Consider the following 21808-nt stretch of genomic DNA (forward strand, 5'->3'; position numbering starts at 1 on the left):
AAATAAATAAAATTTTTTTAAAAAATGAATTGCTATTCTCTTTAAAAAATAATAATAATTTGCATTTCCTCATGACCTATGGATGTTGAGCATCTTTTCATATGCTTCTTTGCTACCTTCTTAGATGAGATATCTCTTAAGGTCTTTGGCCCATTTTTTTAATCAGTTGTTTTCTTACTGAGTCTTAAAAATTTTCTGTGTATTTTAGATAATAGTCCTTTATCAGGAGTGTCTTTTGCCATTGTTTTCTCTCTCTCTGTGGCTGGTCTTCTCATTCTCTTGAAGTCACCTTTTGCAGAGCAGACGGTGTTCATTTTAGTGAAGTCCAGCTTGTCAATTATTTCTTTCGCTGATCACGGCTTTGGGGTTGTATCCAAAAGTCATCACAGTCCCCAAGACCACCCACATCCTCTCCTGTGTTTTCTTCTAGGAGTTTTACAGTTTTGTGTTTCATATTTAGACCTGTGACCCATTTTGAGTTTATTTTTGTGAAGGGTGTGGTATCTGTGTCTAGGTTGTTTTGTTTTGTTTCACACATGGAAGAATATTTTCCTTTTAAGAAGAGTTTTTCTTTTAAAATGTGTTCAGTGCTGGTACAGACAAAGCACTGATAAGCACAAAAGAAGAAAACAACCCTATGACCTGAAGATAACGGATACGGTTTTGCTGTGAAACCTTCAGACATGTGCAGGAATGTCATAGGAGGTTAAAATGGGGCTCATTGTGCACACTTCTGTCTGAAGCCCTAAAAGTCGATTACACTACAATAAGTAGCCAAGGACCCCATGTCCCAAATATCCTAATTAAGGTGTTATGACTTCTATTCAACGGACACAGGGGAAACTGAGAGATTATGAAACAGGCTCTGCCAGCTTGGAGCAATCCCCCCTCTAGTCTCACAGTGAGGTCTGAAGAGCAGTGAGAGAAAATTCTGCCAAGAACATTGTTGATGGGCTGGATCCCATGCCACCTCCCAGTGGGAGAGGAGGGTGGTCCCTAACCCCAAGGCAAGTGAGGGACCCTTGAGGGTCAGAGAACAGTGAGAATGTGTGCCTCCTAGAGTTTGGGGACTGGTGCCTGCCTTTTGCCAAGAGATGCCCACAGGTGAGAGACTGTAGCTGTGCCTCGGTCTGCCCAACAACAAGGAGAAAGAAGGACTGCCCTCCTCAGTGGAAGGCAAAGATGTGTAATCTTTACCAGAGGCCATGGGACTCTGAGGAGGGAGCCAGCCTGGGTTGCTGGAAAGGGGAACCACACTACAGGACTCCTGAGTGGGAGGACAAAGGGCCCAAAGGAGAAAGTCAGCATAAGGAAGAATGCTGGAGACCACATGGGCTGAGAAAAGAATGGGAAGCTTCCAGCTATGAGAGGGACAACATTGTCCACAGAAAATCTTGGGAGCAGCCTGCAAAAGCACCTGTCAGATAAAAGAGGCTGCAAAGGTCTGTGTGGCCAACCACAGGAGCCAATGATGGTCTAGGACTCTGCCTGCTATTGAAGGCTGCCCTTCCCCAATCTCACCTCAGGCTCCACCTCCCTACCCCCCACCCCCCACCATGGAGTCAAAGGCAAAAGGAAGAGGAGCAGCTCTGAGAAGAAACCCTTCCACGATTCTGAGCTCATAGCAGTTCAGCCTGAAGGAGAAGACTCCCCTTCGAGTAGAGAGAAGTTCAGATTGGACTGGATGTTTTAATTCTCAAAGTAAGACTGCCTACCTGACTGCAAGAGACCGGAAATACTGAGAACTGCCTGAGCTTTCATCCACGATCCTCAGAAGGACAAATCCGCAGATCGGGTTTCACGGAAATGTGGGAGAAGAAAACAGTTGCTTTATTATTGCTCTTGTGCCTGTGTTGGTCAACAAAATGGTAATGAATATAAAAATTATTTTTAAACAAGCATTGGGTCATATTAGGTTCTTATATCAATAAAATGACTAATGTATGTAAAGCTCCTAAGTGCCTTAGTGTGTTATCTACTAAGTGCCTTAGTGTGTTATCGACTATTATCATCATCATTATTAATGATTTTGTAACCAGCCTTTTTTCATTTAATGATATATCCTAAATGTATTTTCTTGTCAATAAATACAATTAAAGTGCACAGTCAGAATGTGAGATCCACACTGTCTGTTTATGCAGTAATGTATCCTCCTATTTACAACAGAGCCTGGCATATAGTAAGTAATTGATACATAATTGTTAAATGAATAATTTCAAATGGATGCTGTGTTGTTGTGTGGAATGTACTGTAGTCACTGATCTTTTATTATTGGTTAGAAAAGATTGCAAACAGCCACATCTAGGTGCTTTCATGGTTATAAATCAGCCTCTAAAAATACCCTTGTTTTGTACCTTTGTGTATGTCCTTAATAATTTTCTTGGTATAATTTCTTAGAAGAAGAATTGCAGGGTCAAAGGGTATAAACGTTTCATCAAAACTGAAAATTCCTGCCAAATTGCCCTCTGGAGGGATTTTGAGGCTAAGGAAGAACTAGGAATTTCCAAGTACAGAGATGATGATTCTTTTTTATCTTTGCATATCTCTAGATATTTCCCAGTTCCAAGAGTTTTGACATGGCTTCAACGCAAGAAGGTTTTCTGCAAGGTTGAAAATAAAAACATATTTCAAGAACTTATTCTAGGGTATAGTTGACTGAGTGAAATGGAAGGAAAAATAGAACATTTGGTAATAGAAGTGTGGTGAGTAACTCCTGAGCCCAGTCAGCTTGGAAGAGCATGGATTCATCTCCAAGCATCACAAAGAAAATGACAGGTCAAAATGTCACTATTTATTGAGCACCTAAGTATGGCACTGCACTAACCACTTTGGAGTGTAGTGGCCTGTGGCTGCCATCCTCCCACTGCTCCCCATGTCCAGGCTGTCAGCTCTCCAGGGAAGAGCTGTTGTTGGCTTCAACTTGCATCCCTGGCATGCAGCAGGAGAAAGGCTGTAGATGTAATAATACATGTTTGTAAGATGGAACAAAACTCTTCTAGGAAAATTCGAGGGGGGTTGGCACAAACTCTGGAAAACAAACACACATACATACATTCGAATGATGAATATCAAATGTGAGAAACGAAACCATTGTCATCTTGAGCTCTTACACTGGAAGCTCTGGCAGATTTGGGATCTTGAGCCCCTTCTCAGATTGGTCCGCTGTCGCCAAATTTGTTCAGCACAAGCATCTAGTCAGAACTGATCATTGTGGAGATCCTGGGTAGCTCAATGGGTTAAAGCCTTGGCCTTCATCTCAGGTCATGGTCCCAGGGTCCTGGGATCGAGCCCCGCATCGGGCTCTCTGCTCCGAGGAGAGCCTGCTTCCTCCTCTCTCTATCTGCCTACTTGTGATCTCTGTCAAATAAATAAAAATTAAAAAAAAAAAAAAAAAAAGAACTGCTCATTGTAATGAGTCTTCACTGTGCTCCCTTGGGTGAAATGGCAGACAAGAATGGAAGCCATCAGAAGCTTGAGACCTTGAGCCAAAGAACTCAAAACGTTGAGAGCCTCTTGTAGGATCTGTGTGTTGAATCTGCCTTTGGGGTTTTGGCAGGTTCCCTGGATCTTGTCGATGGGTGAGAGAAACAGTATGCCAGGTGCTGTTGACTGTCTACCCAATGTCTGTTCACTCCGGCTTCTTTACTATAGAACCCAATATTATTATTAGAGACAGCAAAGCATCTAACTAAAAAATTTTATTTCCAGGCCTGCTTTGAGCATGATTAAAAAGGGAGTTGTTGGATGGGACTTCCAGAAACATTCCTAAAGGAGATTTATCCATCTTCCTGACTTCCTCTCTTCTTTCTTCTTCATACCCAGATCATAGACACAAATAGCTGGAGCTCCAGCAGCCACTTTGCAGCCATGAACTTGAGGTTGAAAATCAATACTAGGGATGTAAAGCAGAAAGAATAGGAAACTTGAACAAAGCAGCCCAACATTGCCTGCTTTCAGCTTTAGTTTACTTGAGAGAGAAACAAACCCCTATTTGTTTAACTACTGTCACTTAAGGACTCTGTTACTAGAGGCTGAAGGTAATTGCTAAGGGAATGATGACCTATGGGGTGAAGGGCCGAGTAGCACCCACAGGAGCATTTTGCAAATTTTGGCGAGGGGAGGTATATTTTTTGTTGCCACAGTATATGGCACTGCTTGTGTTTAGTTGACAGGAGTCTGAGATGTCTTGTCCCAGATATTCACATAGATTTAAAACAACAGTGAAATGTTTATAATGACCTGTGCCTTCAGCATAATTATATTTTACGAATAAATTGAATGTATTTTTTGCATGGCTTCAGACACACCTAATTTTCCAGGAAGATGACTGCCATGTAAAACAAAAGTTTGGGGGGCTCCTGGGTTGCTCAGTTGGTTAAGCGTCTGCCTTCAGCTCATGTCATGTTCTCACTTTCCTGGGACCAAGCCCCACATCAGGCTCCCTGCTCAGCAGGGAGTCTGCTTCTCCCTGGTCCGTGTTCTCTTTCTCTCTCAAATGGGTAGGCAAAAATCTCCAAAAAAATATATTTTTTGGAACTCTACAAAGATTTGCTCACTATTTGAAAAATTATGTCACCAGTGACAACACTAGTTGTATGCAGTGCAACACACTATATTGATTTAACTTTATGAATAATTGCAGCACCGGCTCCTTTGTTTTATCTTCTGTTGTAGCTGGGCCCGAGCAGTTCCATGTCGAAATGCATATTACTTTATTACAAATCACCACCCTTTTATTTCTTCTTTGAATCCTTCCTGTCAAGGCATTATGCTGATTTTATTTTTGAGAAAGTATGTACAGGTAGGTTATATTATGTATATTCCACGTCAGGATCATAAAATGTGTCCCATTAAGCAGGGAGGAGGGCATTGGTCTTGACAGTGCCTGTCGTCCTAACCAATGGGACTCATATACACTCAGCCTCTATCTGCCTTCTTTGCTTTAGTGCGAAGAGGCAGAAAGAACTGGCAGTAGCGTGAGTTTTTGGGGTCTGCCCGCCAAGCAAAAAAGGTGTTTTTTGTTTCGTTCTGCTTTTTTACATTTATCTGTGGCAAGCCTGGCTTTAGGCATAAGAGCAGAAGACACATCGTGAGCAATGCCGTTTGAGAGCTAATCATCTCCGGGAGAGCAGAGTGTTAATAATCCATGATCCACCACCGACAACTCTGTACACATTAGTTTTTCAGAGGACACAGAATTAGGACAGAACTCTGTGTTGACAGAGGGGGAGGGAGAGTAAGACACAGTTCTGGAACTCCAGGGACTGAGAAAGGAGAGAGAGGGGAGGTAAGGAAACGACAGCGGCCATCTGGGGGTAGGGGAAGGGTGCCAGGGGAAACAGCACGGCCAGGACCGCTGAGGGGACCTGTAGCCAGCATGGCCAGCCCATCGTTCGCCTCAGTCACCCCTCCAGAGCGACTGAATTAACCACATCTCACACTCCTTAATTGGAGCAGATAATTGGCGAGCTGGCTTTGTGCACAGGAAGTGTGTGCAGTTAGATTTGGCAGAGTGGAACAGGAAGAATGGGGACCACCTGATTTCGTCTTGTGCCAAGGAGGGCGACACAAAGCGGCAGTGTCTCCTATGGAGCTTGGCCCGGACAAAGCCGGGGGACAGAGAGCCCTGTGCAAACTGGCGGGTGAATAGGGTCTTCCTGGGAAGATTGCTAGAGCAGATGACAGTCAGGAGCTCTAGGACTGGTGATTAAGCTGTGATTAGGCTGCTTTGTGACCTTGGGAAAGTGACTTAACCTCTCTGTGTCTGTTTCCTCAGCTGTAAAACAATTGAGGAAATGAAAATCCCCCTTAAAATCCCGTCACTCCATTCCATCTGATCCCCAGGTGTGGCTTGAATGTCTTCTCTGTGGGTAGAACTGTGCCAACTGTGCAGGGGGCTATGCCTGCTTCCTTGACACCCGGGCACTCCCCCCTTACCCCTCCCCATTTCCTTCCCCACACCTGCCCACAGCAGTACCGAGGGTGTGAAACAGACAAATATGAACAATCCTTGTGTGTCTGTGGGGGATTAAATCTTTACCTTCTCCCCAGATAAATCTCAACCTACTTTTACTTCAGGCTGGGAGATATCTTGGTCTAACCTCCTGACCCAGCCCTTGGTGGGGTCTTCTCTCAGACATGCCCTAATGGGCACGGACTTAAGGGCGCTGTTGCCAGGACAACAGAAACCAAACACTGGTGGATGTTTCTGAGGATGTGGTAAGTGAGGTATTCACCTGATGACCATCCCATGACTGTCAGGCTTGTTTTCTAGCTACTTTTTGGAATCTTCATTCTTAGAAAACCCTTTGTTATGAAATATGCTCAGGTCTGGAAAGGAAACGAGGTTCAGTCAGCAATACCCTCAGTGTGAACTCTGGAATAGCATTTCCTTTTAAAAGATTCATCCTCATTTTGCTCCTGGCTTCGTGGTGGTATGTGATGACTGTGTTTCCTGGGGATTTCCAACCTGAGCAGTCATCAGCCCAGGCCCAAGGACAGAGGACACCCACCCTGAGGACAGAGATGGCTGTATTGCTTGCATGACGACTTCTGTCCCACAGTGGTAGACAAAGGGAGTCAAGAGGCTGTGCTTGTGTGACCCTGGGTGAGTCTCTTTACTTCCCTGGATATCAGTGCAGCAACTGAGGCATTTAATAACTTCTATTCTTGGGGGAAAGTTGAGGGCAAGTTACTGAAGCATGCTGAATACCCGTTTGTAACAGACATTATTATTTTTATTGTTTTGCTTTTTGCTTAAATTTTATTTTTCACGGTCTAACAATTATACAAGTGACCAAATGATTTTATAAAATCATAACATTTTGGTAAAATCATGTGGTCTCAAGTTATTCTTGAATAATATTACCATTCATTACAAGTGTTTAAATGCAGAAATGTGTCAATATTTTTTTTTAAAGATTTTATTTATTTATTTGACAGAGAGAGATCACAAGTAGGCAGAGAGGCAGGCAGAGAGAGAGAGAGGAGGAAGCAGGCTCCCTGCTGAGCAGAGAGCCCGATGCGGGACTCGATCCCAGGACCCTGAGATCATGACCTGAGCCGAAGGCAGCGGCTTAACCCACTGAGCCACCCAGGCGCCCGTGTCAATATTTTTCTTATTAAGCTTGGTCATCACACGTAACTGAGTCTGAATTACAGACAGAATAATCTCATAAAAGGGATAAAGTATAGGAGTGCCTCGCTGGCTCATTTGGAAGAGCATGTGACTCTTGATCTTGGGGTTGTGAGTGCCAACCCTACACTGGATATAGAGATTAAATAAATAAAATTTTTAAAAAAACTGATGAAGTGTAAAAAAATATGGCCTAGCTATAAAAATCATTCAACATCTACATAGAGAAAATAAATCAGAAAGTCTCATGTCATTCCCACAACTAACCTGTAACGCATTTATTAATCAGAGAATCCAAAATAACATTTTCCTCACCGGACTGTTATGAGGATTCAATGAGAATATCAAGTTACTGGTGCCCAACAGGTATCTAATAAGTGATAGTTATTAATATGTTTCTACCCTCAAAACAGACATAGCTACACATAGGCACACGAGCGTGTGTGCACGCACACATGTTCTCTCTTCTGGTTCTTTTATAGACAGTCCAATTAGTGGAGATGGATGGATATTCTCTTCAGAGTGTGAGCACAAGAGGTAGTCATTTATTTTTTGCTTTTTGGGGTGTGGGCCATTATCAGAGATGAGTAAATATTCCTTAGTGTCCCTGAGAATCCAGCCCTGGCTAGGTTGGCTCCAGAACTCACACTTCCAGGCTAACTGGGGACACGACCCTTATAAGTAGGAAAAACAATCCAAGATGGCACTTGAATAAGTAACAGCTGGATTTTGCAGCATAGGTGGCTTTCAGACTTCACGATCTGTCTAGAACAGTTTATGGTTCTGTGGCTACAAGTCCTATGCACAAAAGCTTTGTGGAAGAGGTACATGTATTCTTTGGCCTTGGGGGAGAAGAGAAGTCACTTGTGGGGTGGGAACCAATGTGAAGGGCAAAAGAAATCTGCTTTCTCTGGCTGAGGTGGACTATGAGGCCGATGACAGAGGTTTCTGGTGTTATAAAAATGGTGTCTTGGGATGGTCCTGCATCACTTTGGTAAGAGACCAATTTGGGGGGCGCCTGGGTGGCTCAGTGGGTTAAGCCGCTGCCTTCGGCTCAGGTCATGATCTCAGGGTCCTGGGATCGAGTCCCGCATCGGGCTCTCTGCTCAGCGGGGAGCCTGCTTCCCTCTCTCTCTCTGCCTGCCTCTCCATCTACTTGTGATTTCTCTCTGTCAAATAAATAAATAAAATCTTTAAAAAAAAAAAAAAAAAAAGAGAGACCAATTTGGGCTCCTTGAGTCATGTGTTGTAGGCCAGTCACTAGTACCGGGTTCCTTCTGCTCCCATCACATACACTTCAAGGTGTTACTTCATTTGAAAGGTTCAGATGTTACAGATAACCACATGGATTTTCAACAACAAAGTAGTGGGTCAAGTTCATCGGTTGTTGTGTTCTGTCTACTCCCCTTTCCTCTGTCTATCCTAGCGGAATACTATTGGCTTCTTCTCCCGCCTGGAAATGAGGGCTTGGTCTAAGGGAGGGCTCCAAGCTCTGTCATTTACATGGTAAAGTGAATCAATATGGCTCATCAATAGGTATATTCAGGCTTCCAGGGAGGTGCACAAATGTTCATTATACAGCTTGAAGAACCTTTCTATGGGTACAGCCGTGTAAACACCCCCAGACTGAGAGTGAGAACACTTCCAGATCTTTCACAGGGGCATGAACATTTGAACCATATTCTTATATAACGAATGTATTTGTCCTTTGGAAAAGACATTTAACTCAGGAAATAAGTAGGGGGAGGGGAGGAGATTATAAGGATAAGACTCACATCAGTCAGCTGATTAGTTATTGAGCAAACATGGACAGAGTGCGCACTGTGTTCTGTGATCCATGTACATTCAAGGTTGGCTTTGGAACCAGTTCTATGACCCTCAGACTCCCCTCTTCTTCTCTTTAGCTTCACCGCTACTGTCCTGATGAGACTCTCTCTGTCTCTCCTAGACCAGTGATATGGCTTCCTAACTGGTCTCACTGCCTCTAGCTTCTCTAGTTGTTTTTTAATTTATGAACCTAATCATGAACTTCTCTGCTAAAACCCTATTAGTGGATCTCCACTAATGGCTTCACTAGGAGCCAGTGGGCCCTGGCTCCTCTCTGTGGTACTCCTGGTCAGGAACCTCTTTTCCAGCCCTGTTTGCTGCCTCTGCCCTCATAGCCACATGACCTTGCTTCTCTTTCCCAAATACATGGCTTTTACATGCTATTCCCTCTGCCTGGAATGCCTTTCCTCACATTCTCCCCCAAATCTTCCACATAACCTCAGAGCCATCCTGTCTTACTTTCTTTTTCTCATACCCCCTATCCATTCTGCCATGAAATCCAGGTGGATTCTAATGGACTTCTGAATACTGCCAGAATCTGTGTAGGACTTGCTATCTCTACTACCGCTAATCTCTGAGACCAGCCTTCACCATGATCAGGTCGCTAACTCCCTGAATGGCCCCTTGGCTTCTGTCCTTGCCCTCCCACCCACCCATTGCCTCCTCTCAACACAGCAGCTAGAGTGACCTTCTTAAAATGCATGTCAGATCATGTCACACCTTTGCTTCAAACTGCCCAAAGCAAGAGTGGGTGCAATGGCGTGTCCCAGTCACCAAGAGGCATTCCCGCACATGCCCTCCCTCCCTGCTCAGTTGTGTTGTGTTCGTAGCTTGGAATTGGCCATGGTGGGAGTATTTATACCACAGGAACTGGCAAATGCTTAAAGAACAGGGCTTTTTTTTTTAGACCCAATCTGCCAGCACACCACTGCTCCGATGGTCACCCATTGCTCTCAGGGTTAAGAGCCATAGTTGTCATGATTGCCTGCAAAGCCTCTGCAGTCTGACCTTGCCTCCTGCTTCACTCCAGCCTCACTGGCTTCCCTGCCCTCCCTCACACAGGCCAGCACCCTAGTGGCTGTGTATTCCCTTTCTTTCTAGAAGTCCTTGCTCAAATGTCACCTCCTCAATGAGGCTTCCCTGACTTCTTCAACATGACTTTTAACCCCCACATGAGCTGTCCTATTTCCCCCACAGCATTCTAACTGTTCTAGAATTTACTTGTTCTTATGTTTACAGTCTGAACCTCCGCTGCACCCTCCCCACCAACAGAATGCCATCTCCATGAGGGCAGGGATTTTGGACTGTTTTCTTCACTGATGTGATCCCGTGTCTGGCACCCAGAAGGCACTCAGAAAGAATTTTCTGGTGGACTGGCGGACTGGCTGACTGAATCTCCAAATGCTTACCTCCTCTGCAATAAACCTTTCTGAAACTTGGCACTTTCCTCCTTTCCATCCACAAAAGGTCCTGATTCTTGTCCTCTATGTTATGCTTGCAGCTCCTGAAGTTCTTCTGCGGCATTGTGATGATTTTCTTATGACTGGCTCCCCCACCGGACAGCTGTCTGGGCTCTTCAAAGACACCCCCAACACCTCCACCTCGCATGACCCCCATTGCTAGCTGTTAAGTGAATGCATGAATGTACATGTGAATGGTAAGTAGAATAATAATTCTCACACAGGTTAATCTTCTCCTCTGGAGGCCCCCTCATGATGGCGCTGCTGGGAAAGCCTGAGGCAGGGAAGGATGGGGAGTGATCCTTGGTGAGGTGGGGGTGGGGGTGGGGAGGGAAGCAGCCCTGAGTGTGGGGGCCAGAAGGGAGTCTTCTCTCTTCTGAGCTCTGAGCAAACTGGTTATTATTTCTTTCTATTACACTCCTCACACCCTCCCTCTTCTCTGCCTTTTCTTTCACCTTTCAGACCTCTGAACTTTGATCCCAGGCCAGGGTGAGCCTCAGGTACCAGGAGAGAAGACAGCTGCCTCTGTGGTATGATCTGGGGGCTTCAGGAAGTTTCTTCACTCTGGTGCCACTTTCCTCGGGTCTTCCTTTTCTTTCCGTTTTATTGAGATACACTTAAAACACAACAGTAAGTTAAAGATGTACAGCATAATGAGTTGACTTACATATATTATGAAATGATCACCACAATTAGTTAAAATTTATTATCTCATATAGAGGCAAAAAAAAAAAAAAGGTTTGAATGTTTTTTCTAGTGCTGAGAACTTTTAGGATTTACACTTTTATCAACTGTCCAACATACACAACAGTGTTTGCCAAAATCATGGAGTCACACATTATATCCCTGGTACTTATTGATCTTATGACTGCAAGTTTGTGTCTTTCGACCACCTTCTCCAAGGACCACCCCCCACCTCCTTCCTGGGTTAACCACAGATCTCATCTCTTTTCCTCTGAGTTTGGGGTTTCACTTTTGTCTCTTTTTAAAATTCCAGATGTAAGTGAAGAGGCCTAGAACCTAGAACCTACTGGTGTCTCAGCAAATGGCTACACAGAACCAAGGTCCAGGAAAATCAGCTCCCAGGGTTTCTAGAGCACAAGGCAGTTTCAGGCAGTTGTCAGCCTGGGGTCTTCCCCACCTAGAGTTTCTGAAGGCTGCATTTCGGTGGCCTCAGAGCTGAGAGGAAAGGAGCCAGGGACAGGGAGGGGTGGGAGGAAGGCTTGTCTGTCCCAGTGAAGCCCCTGTCCACCAAGGCCAGCTCCACTTCTGTTCTCACTGCCCAGCCTCCCAAGGACAATGAAGGGGCTGCGCTGTGGGGAGAGGGGTGACTTGTCTCCTTTCCCAGCCATCTAATGAGGAAGCAGGGTCCACACCCTAACTCTCAGCCTCAAGGGAGTACAGGATGTCCTAACACGTCCTGTAGAACGACTTAGTAATTTTCCAGTTACTAATTTGCCTTACCTGTTCTGTTCAAACAGGCTAATTGTTTCCTCAAAAAGACTCAAGTGTAGTGGGATGAGGTCACCAGAGACATGCCTAAACAATTACAAACTCTGGTCGTGGGCGCGCCAAGAGACTGGTAACCAGCTCCTCAGACAATGTTGGTCTGATGTTATCTTTTCTAAAGCAAATTCGGTAAGGATGCGCCTCCTGGTGGTAAGATGCGATTCTGCCAGGCAGGAAGACTCCTTCCCCAAAGTGATTCCTTCCCTGGATAGGAGAACAACTGGGCGTAGGTGCTGCTTTTGGAACATTCTCTGTAAAGAACATTACTGTTATTTCTCAGTAACTATTTACTGATTGAAATATGAAATAAATGTGATTAATATAATCCATTCATAATTGTGATCTCGGAAGGTGTGAATTTTAATCAAAGCAAAAAATCTGCCAAGGCAGAAAACAGGGAAAATTGATCTCTGGTCTGATAAGGAAAGAGAATATAATTTTGAAAACTTCCATACACTTTCTGGCTTTTATATTGTGGGTATTCTATTCTCTATTGACTTAGAACAATTCCATTTTTTTATTACAAAAAAATTCAAATATACCAAAAAATAGAACAGTAAATCCCCATATAGTCACTACCCAGGTTCCAGAGCTGTCATGATTTTGTCATGCTTACTTTTTATGACCCATTAAATGTTTTTAGTTGCTTTTCACCCTTAGATATTATAGCCCCAACATCATGTTACATTACCATAAATATTTCAGTATGCATTTCCTTTTTTTCCCCTAAGATTTTATTTATTTGTCAGAGAGAAAGTGAGAGGAGAAGCAGGGGAGTAGCAGGCTCCCCACTGAGCAGGGAGCCTGATGCGGGACTCGATCTGAGGACCTTGGGATCATGACCTGAGCTGAAGGCAGCCGTCTAACTGACAGAGTCACCCAGGCGTCCCTCCATATGCGTTTCTGAAAACTGGGCATTTTCTTACATGACCACTTGCCATTTTTACATCTAAAAATTCATAACCCCTTGGAGTCATTGACATGCTCATGTAGTCCACATTCAACTTTCCATAAATATAAAACTTTTTGCGGTTGTTTGTGAATCTAAGAAGTCCACACATCACGTTTGTTGTTTGGTTCTCTCTCTCTTTGTCCCTCTCTTCTTTCTCTCTCTCAATTTCCCTCCCTCATTCCCTCCTACTTAATTTCTCCTTATGTAGAAGGAAATATACAAGTATTAAGCACATAGTTCAAAGAGTCTGGATAAGTGCATACACCTGGCAGCCTACATCCTTATCTTGAAAGAGAATGTTTCCCTCACCTCAGAAACTTTCCTCCTGTGCCTTCACAGACAACTCTCCCTTTGCCCCCAGCCACTGCTCTGACTTCTCTCACCGTGGATGGGTTTTGCCTGTTCCTTGTTGTATGCAGCTACTTGTCCTCAGCATATTTTGGGGGTTCATCCCTGCTGTTGCATGTTTTTTTTTTTTTTACTGTGAGTTATATTCCATCATCCGCATGTACCACAATCTGCTTGTGCACATTCTTGTCGCTGGACATTGGGATAGTTTCCAATCTGGGCTCCTGGGGAAAAAGCTGCTAAGAATATTTTTGTATGAGTCTTTTTGTAGACATGTGTTTTCATTTCTCTTGGGTAAATACCCCAGAGTAGAATAACTTGTCACAATGAATGTGTATGTTTAACTTTGTAAGAAAACCCTACATGTCTTCTCCTGAGCACACCCTCTTTATCACTTTCCAGTTGTCAGGTGGTCGGCATTCTGCATATGGCCAACAGCTTCCCTGAGGTGTCCCCTAACTTGTCCCTGTTATCCCTGGATTGCCTATAAACTAGAAGTCTGATTTAAAACCCAAGTGTGATTCAGTTTAAATATGTGGGCAAGGATGCTTCAGAAGTGATGTTGTGTACTCCATCCCACCTCTCACTGGGAGCACCTGCATGACACAGTTAGCTCTCTCTTCATTCAGACACTGAGATGGATCAGTAAATCCGGTGGTGGGGACCCCCTGAACCCCTCTGTGTACACTTACCCCCAGCAACCCTTCATCTAATAGTATCAAATGATCTTTGCCTTGAGTTTTTGTCAGGAATTGCAAAATGTTGATTTTTTTAAAATTCTATCAACCTTTCACATATATCATGTGGGATTCTGCAAAAAGGAACCTTTCTTCCACAACTTTCTCTCATGGTTGTAGAGGACAGGCAGGAAAAACACTTAACTATATGTCTTCAGTTTGCTTATGAAAATTTTTAGTTTGGCTTATTGATTGTTAGAAACTTTTAAAAAGACTCCAACAAGAAAAGCTATCCCAGTCAAGGATTACTCAAATGTAAGAATTCCCTCACTTTGCTTGAAGTAAAAGACACATAATATAGAGGAACACTGACATGTCAATGGACCTAGAGATACTGTGCGCTAAAGAGTAATATTTGTTAGGTCACCAGGGCTGCTCAGTGGGTTAAGCGGCCAACTCTTGGTTTCCAGTCAGGTCATGATCTCAGGCTTCTGAGATCAAGCCCTGCATTGGGCTTCCTGCTGAGCTCGGAGTCTGCCAGAGGATTCTCTATCTCTCTCCGTTTTTCTCTCTCTATCCCCTACCACTTACATGTGTGCATGCTCTCTTTCTAAAATAAGTAAATACGTCTTTTTAAAAAAAGAATAATAATTATAATGATAATAGTTACTAACATTTATGGAACATTTCCTACTGATTTAGTGAACTGCCAATGAAATTTAACTCATTTTCTAAATAATTAGTAATAGAGAAAATAAGAGTCCTAGTCATTATGTAACCCAAAGGGCCTTATTCTGGTTATGTTTAACTTTTTTTCTTTAAGATTGATTTATTTGTTTGAGAGAGAGTGCAAACGCACATATGGGCAGAACGAGAGGGAGAGAGAATCTCAACCAGATTCCCTGCAGAATGTGGAGACTGATGTGGGGCTTGATCCCACAACCCATGAGATCATGGCCTGAGCAAAATCACAAGGTGGATGCTCAAATGTCCGAGTCACCCAGACGCCCTGATTTGCTTTGATCAATAGTATATGACAGATGTAATATACAAATTCCAGAGTGGGGACCTTAAGGAACCTTGAGATTTTGCCATCACTCTCTTGGAATCTCTCTGTGCTGCAGAGAAGCTCACAAGCTTACTAGCTCACTAAGAGGCCACAAGGAAAAGAACTGAGAAGCCTAGTCAACAGCCAACGCCAACTGCCTGTTAAGCAAATGAGGCATTTGGACCCTCTGTCCAACACTGCTCTGTCAAGATGACTGCAGCTGTAAGAGTGGTCTTAGGAGAGACCAGCAGAGAAACCTACAGAATTGTGAGAAATAATAAAGCATTACTGTTTTAAGTCACCAAGTTTGGGGGTCTTTTGTTATGCAGCAATGGATAACTGTTACATGAAGTGGGGAGGTCACAGGAACAAGATCATGTAAAGGCTTACTAACATGGTAAAGAGTCTGAATTTTGTTCTACGTGCTCTGGGGAATCATGAGGGTTTTAAGAAGAGTGGTATGTTTTAAAAGATCACTCTGGGGGTGCCTGGGTGATTCAGTTAAGACAATTAGGCGTCCAACTCCTTTTTTTTTTTTTTTTTTTTTAGATTTTTATTTAATTGTTCGAGAGAGAGAGAGATAGCAGGAGCACAGGGGAAAAGGAGAAGCAGGTTTCCTGCTGAGCAGGGAGCCTGACATGGGGCCCAATCCCAGGGCCCTGGGGTCATGACCTGAGCCAAAAGCAGATGCTTAACCAACTGAGCCACTCAGGCATCCCTAAGTGTCCCACTCTTGATCTTAGCTTGGGTCTTGATCTCAGGGTCAGGAGTTCAAGCCCTGCATTGAGACTACTTTAAAAAATTACTCTGGTGCTGTGTGGAGAAAATATTGTAATTGGGTAAGAATGGAAGTAGGGAGACGAGTTGGGAGGCTTTTCTGGGCATCCAGACAAGAGATGAAAAATAAGTGGAGAAATTTGGGTCCTGCTAATGGATTGGCTTGGAAAGGAAATAGTGAATAACAATCTTCTTTCTTGAAATGCAGGGTTACATAAATATATGTACTATGTATATGGCAAGTCAGGATTTTTTTTTTCTGTCCCATTGGTGGAGAGGGGGAGTTCTTGGCAAGCAAAAGTAAAGAGACAGAGACTTGGTAGCCTGACAAGCACTGAAGTTATGTTTTGGGATGCAGTCAACGTTAGCAAATTTTTTCTTAAATAAAAGAAAAAAATAGATTGCCCTGTATGTGCTCTGCTCTGAAGAATCTGACAAGCCAAAGACTCCCCTGAGCTCATGGAATGGAGTGCTGGCCCCAGGAAGATGAACCTCTGTAATAGAACCAAGAGTGGTATGGAGGGGAAAGTGTGGGAACCTTGGGAAGGCAGTAGAGGAAAGAGAGGAGAGGAAGACACCCAGGTGGGGGGGAGGGCAAAACTGGAAACCCATCCAAGACAAAGTCTAACTGGGAGAAATGCAATGAGAAAAGTAAAGAAATGCTCTGTGTATGCAGGAGTGTGGTGAGACTACTTTCCTTCTGGTGATGGACTGCTTCCCAAGCCCCCTCCAGGTGCTGCAAGCACATCTGGAGCAGCCAGATGTGTGTGTATTCCCAGCCATCACTGAATGTGAATGGCTGAATGAGATATGGTTCTTGTCTTTAATTTTTGCTGTTTAGTTGAGGGCACATGTCTTAAAATATGGTGTAATAACAATATAAAGAAAATAAATGCTGACCTTTTGCTGGATTGGGCTGGTTGGCTCTTGCTATCCCATCTTTTTGATATTCTTTTTTTTTTTTTTTTTTAAAGTAGGCTCCATGCCCAGCATGGAGCCCAAGTGGGGCTTAAACTCATGACCTTGAGATCAAGACCTGAGCTGAGATCAAGAGTCAGACACTCAGGTGTCTGGATGTCTCGTTGGCTGAGTGACTGCTTTCAGCTCATATCATGATCCTGGAGTCCCATGATCCAGTCCCACAGCGGGCTTCCTGCTCTGACCTTCCTCCTCTCATGCTCACTCTCTCTCATTCTCTCTGTCTCTCAAATAAATAAATAAAATCTTAAAAAAAAAAAAAAGAGTCAGATACTTAACTGACTGAGCCACCCAGGCAACCCCCACCTATCTTTCTGATACTCTCATATCTGGAGATCTTCAGTGCTCAATTCAGCAGCACATATACATCTGGAGATATTCATATTTCTCTAAGCTCTTCCACACAGATGAACCTTTCTTACAATTTTGCTCCCCCCGCCCACAATTCAGCATCATGAGTGTGGGTCCAGCTCAGCCCCAATGCCCACCTGGTCCCAGAGCATCCAATTCTAGGGATTCTTGTCCAGTGCCTGAGATTTATGGACCTGAAGAACATTTTGCATCTTTGCAAATGTCTTCTGCTGAGACACCCCACATGGAGACCATCTCTCCTCTTTCTTCTTCTATGGATCTGCTTTTCAGGACAGCCCTGATTCTTCAACCAGTCCCAGAGTAAAACTAAGACCCACTTCTCTAAAGGAGAGCACAGTGAAGAAGGAAGATATGGACCAGTGAAGAAACAGAAGCTCAGAACTGCCCTACCTCAGACCCAGCTACGTGTACTCAGTGAGAGATTTCAGAGACAGATATACCTCAGTCTCCTACAGATGCAAAAACATTCCAACATTCTGAACCTTAACTATAAGCAGGTTAAGACCTGGTTCCAGAACCAGAGAATGAAGTGTAAGAACAGCAACTGGCCAGAGAATAGCAACAGTGTGACTCAGAGCAACTCAACAGCTACAGAACATCCAGGCTTCTCTTCCTGTCACCAGGGATAGCTGATGAACCCTTCTGGAAACCATCCAATATGGAGGATCAGACCTGGTATAACCCCAATTGGAGCAACCATTCCTGAAACAGTGAGCTGGTGTCCCCACACCTGGAATAACCAAGCCTGGAACAATCAGCTCCACAGTTGTGGAGAGGAATCTGTGTAGCCCTGGATCCAGATCCAGCAAAATCTTGTCAATGGTTTGGAGTCCATCTCAGAAACTGCTGGGGAAAGCCACAGTGTAATGCTGCAAACCACTAACTGAAGCATTCAGCAAATAATGCATTTATTCCCAAATTACTCTATGAACACACAGCCTGAAGATATGTGACGATGAGTATATTATTCAATCTCAGTTTGGGGAGTGGCTGTATTAGTTCTCCTAAGCTTTGTTTTGTAGGGTCCTATATCTCTGCTTTGATATTGTTTCTCATTGTACTGATTATGTCGAAAGAGGGGGTATTATTGGAGTCTGATAAAAGGAGTTTCAGTAGCGTTGGCTGCTGTGGGCAGCATGACAAAAGATGTTTCTGGCTATAGAATACTAATTTGGATATCTCTAGGCTCTAAAATCTAACCTCAAGAATAGGAAGTAAAAAATACAAAGATGTGTGCTGAAGGATGATTTGCATTTTCTGAGATTGTAAGGCTTTACTTGTTAATAACCTCAGTTGTTACCATGAAGAGTTAAGTTATACTGTGCTTTGTCGATTTCCTCTGCCCTTTGTGTTGTTTTACTACAATTCCTAATTTGTTCAATATTCTAGTATTTGTAGGAAGATGTTTTGTATTTTAATTTATCATGATAATAGTACCAGGTTGGCTTGTTGGTTTATAGGCTTAAGTACAAATAAATAAAATGCCCACTTAAAAGATAAAGAAAATAAATACCAATAGCGGTCCAGATTTTTAAAATGCTAATGGTCTTAAAAAAGATAACTGAGGAAGAGGAAAAAGAGGTAGTGTTGTGAAGTATTTGTCCGGATGGTGGGGAGCAGGGAAGCCATTTAGAGTAAGAGAAGAGATGCACACACACATGGGAGAGTGTTGAGGAGGGTGATTGAAAATCAGAAGCAGTGAAGCAGAGTGTGGGAAAGGAGGGTGGAGCCCAAGGATTCAGATGTTTTCCTACTTCCACCTAATCTATGAAGCTAGCAATCTGTGGCAACAGAGAGGGTCGCCTAGAGTCAGGGAGGACACTTTGGAGGCCATTTTTAGGTAAACCAGTTGTCTTAACTGAGGCCTGCTGATTTGTAGAGCTACAGAGAAAGGCAGTCCAAACATGTCCCAATACAGCCACTTATAGAGTCAGAGAAGCTTGTGCCCTTCCTCTCTGTCCTTCTGTGTGACACTGGCAAGGAATAAGAGGGTGAAATTTGCTGTAGAATATGCAAATCAACAATGGGCAAGGGTAAAGCATCTTTAAAAATGAAGGATTCCAATAAGCACATGAAAGGATGTTCGACATCACCATCATTAGGAAAATGCAAATCGAAACCACATGTCATATACTTCATACCCATTAGGGTGGCTATTATTTTAAAAATGTTTATTTATGCATGAATGGATAAGTGCGATGGGGTATATTATTCAGCCTTAAAATAGAATGAAATTCTGACACATGCTACCACATGGATGAAACACGAAGATCACATGCTAAGCAAAGTAAGCCAGACACAAAAGGACAAAGACTGTAGAATTACACTTACATGAGATACTAGAGTAGTCAAATTCATAGAAAAAGAAAATAGACTGGGGGTTGCCACGGGCTGGGGGGAGTGGGGCATGTGCAGTTAGGATTTAACAATACAGAGTTTCAGTTTGGAAAGATGCTGAAGTTCTGGAGCTGCGCGGTGATGATGGTTGCAGAAAAATATGAGTGTCCTTAACGCCACTGAATGTGCACCTGAAAAATGGTTAAAATGGTAAATTTTGCGTCATGCATGTTCTACTACTACTGCTACACACACACACACACACACTGAGGATGCCCATACTGCACAATTCAGGAGTGAACTTTCAAATATGTGAAAGTTAAATCTTTACTCTCCACCTCTTCTATCTCACCTCATCCCTTGCCCAAAAGGCCAAACTGAAAAGCTAGTACATGGGATGCCTGGCTGGCTCAATTGGTAGAGCATGTGACTTATGATTTCAGGGTCAAGAGTTCAAGCCCCATGTGGGGCATAAACTTAAAAAACAAAACAAAACAACTCAGTACATCATGTCCTTTCATTTCTGGTCTTATCACCCACTGTCCCTCAGTATACATCTTTTGTTTTATAGCCATTGTATGAGTGAAAGCTCCAGAGAAAGAGCAAAATCCGAATATGAAGGCAGAAAAGTGGAGTAAGAAAAGGCTCCATGTTTAAGCAAATGCAACTCAACACCAAAGACTAATAGATTAACAACATCTAGTAGATTAACAAGATGATCTAGATTAACATGTTGCTCACATTGTCCTTGATGTGATATATGATATGTTAAGAATAGCACTTTACCTCTTTGGTCTGCTTTCCAAAAATCTAACCCCAGCCTAATCGTAAGAAAACATTAGACAAATCTCAATGGAGGCACACTCAACAAAACAATTGACCAATACTCCTCAAGACTATCCAGGTCATCAAGAATAAGGAAACTCAGAGAAACTGTTACAGTCAAGAGGACCAGAAAAAGGACATCAGGAGAGGGTAGCTGCAGTTGTGGAGAGCAGAGCATGATGGATAGACTTGCTGAATCACAATGTCCTACACCTGAAACTAACATAACATTGTGTCAGCTAGACTTCAATTTTAAAAAGATACGCATTTGAGGGGTGCCTGTGTGGCTCATAGGGCTTCTGCCTTCAGCTCAGGTCATGATCCCAGAATCTTGGGATCAAGCTCCACATTGGGCTCTCTGCTTAGCGGGGAGCCTGCTTCTCTCTCTCCAGGTCCTCTGTGCTTGTGTTCCCTCTTGCTATCTCTCTCTGTCAAATAAATAAATAAAATCTTAAAAAAAAAAAAAGGTATGTATTTGAATTTGGAAACCGTCTTGCTAAAAGAGTAAATAAAAAGTTATAATATGAGGGTCACTAGGGGGCTCAGTCTGTTAACTCTTTGCATTCAGCTCAGGTCAAGATCTCTGGGTCCTGGAATTGAGGGATCCAGCCCCGTGTTGGGTTCCCTGCTTCCCCTTCTCCTTTTGATTTCAGCTCAGTTCCTATTTCAGGGTCTTGAGATAGAGCCCTGCTTCGGGCTCTGTGCTCAGCATGGAGTCTGTCTAAGAATGTCTCTCTCCCTCTGCCCCTCCTGCTTGTGCACTCTCTCTCTCTCAAGTAAATAAATATATCTTTAAAAAATAATAATATGACATATGGGATTTGTTTCAAATTAATCAAGTGGGGTGGGAGAACATGGATGGGGTTGTAGGCCAGAGTGTATCATTGCCAAAGATAGGTTATGGGTACATGGGGGCTCTTTATATTATTCTCTCTTCTTTTGTATGTGTTTTAAAAATTGTCCATAATAACAAACTTAAAAAGTATGTACTAGGTTAATTTATAGAAATCTGGTGCTGTTCATGACTATTTCCTCCTATAAGATAGGGAGGCAGAGAAAACCAGTCTTAAGGGAAAAAGAACAATAATGAAGTCAAGACACAGGGGAGCAGAGGTAAAGTAAGGCATGAGCAGTAAAATATTTCTGTTCCTGCTTCCCCCTTGTACCTCCTTGACCCCAGACTTTGCCCTTGGATTATGTAAAAAAAACCCCTGAATTCTTAGCCCAGCTTCTGCTTCTTCCCTTTACACAACTCCAGTGGTATCTACTTCATGAAGTCACAAGTCCAAACAAATACCAAGGTGTATAATGCACCCTTTGGCATTCTCACCTAATCTAGGACTCATTCGCCTTCTGATTCTTTTTATTTTTTATTTTTTTAATTAGTTAACAAATTTTTAATTTAAATTCAGTTGATTAATATATAATGTATTATTGGTTTCATAGGTAGAGGTCAGTGATTCATCAGTCTTTCATAATTACAGTGGTCATTACATCACCTGTCCTCTTTAATATCTATCTTAATCTAGCCTTAATGTCTACCCAGTTAATCCCATCCCCCTC

General features: G+C 43.1%; 1 pseudogene; it reads left to right on the top strand.

Moving 5' to 3' along the window:
- Window positions 1-17165: 17165 nt before the first annotated feature.
- LOC122915696 lies at window positions 17166-18036 on the top strand (annotated as a pseudogene).
- The last annotated feature ends 3772 nt before the right edge of the window (window positions 18037-21808 follow it).

This window comes from Neovison vison, chromosome 8 (assembly GCF_020171115.1).
Source record: "Neovison vison isolate M4711 chromosome 8, ASM_NN_V1, whole genome shotgun sequence".
In the NCBI taxonomy this organism is placed as follows: domain Eukaryota; kingdom Metazoa; phylum Chordata; class Mammalia; order Carnivora; family Mustelidae; genus Neogale; species Neogale vison.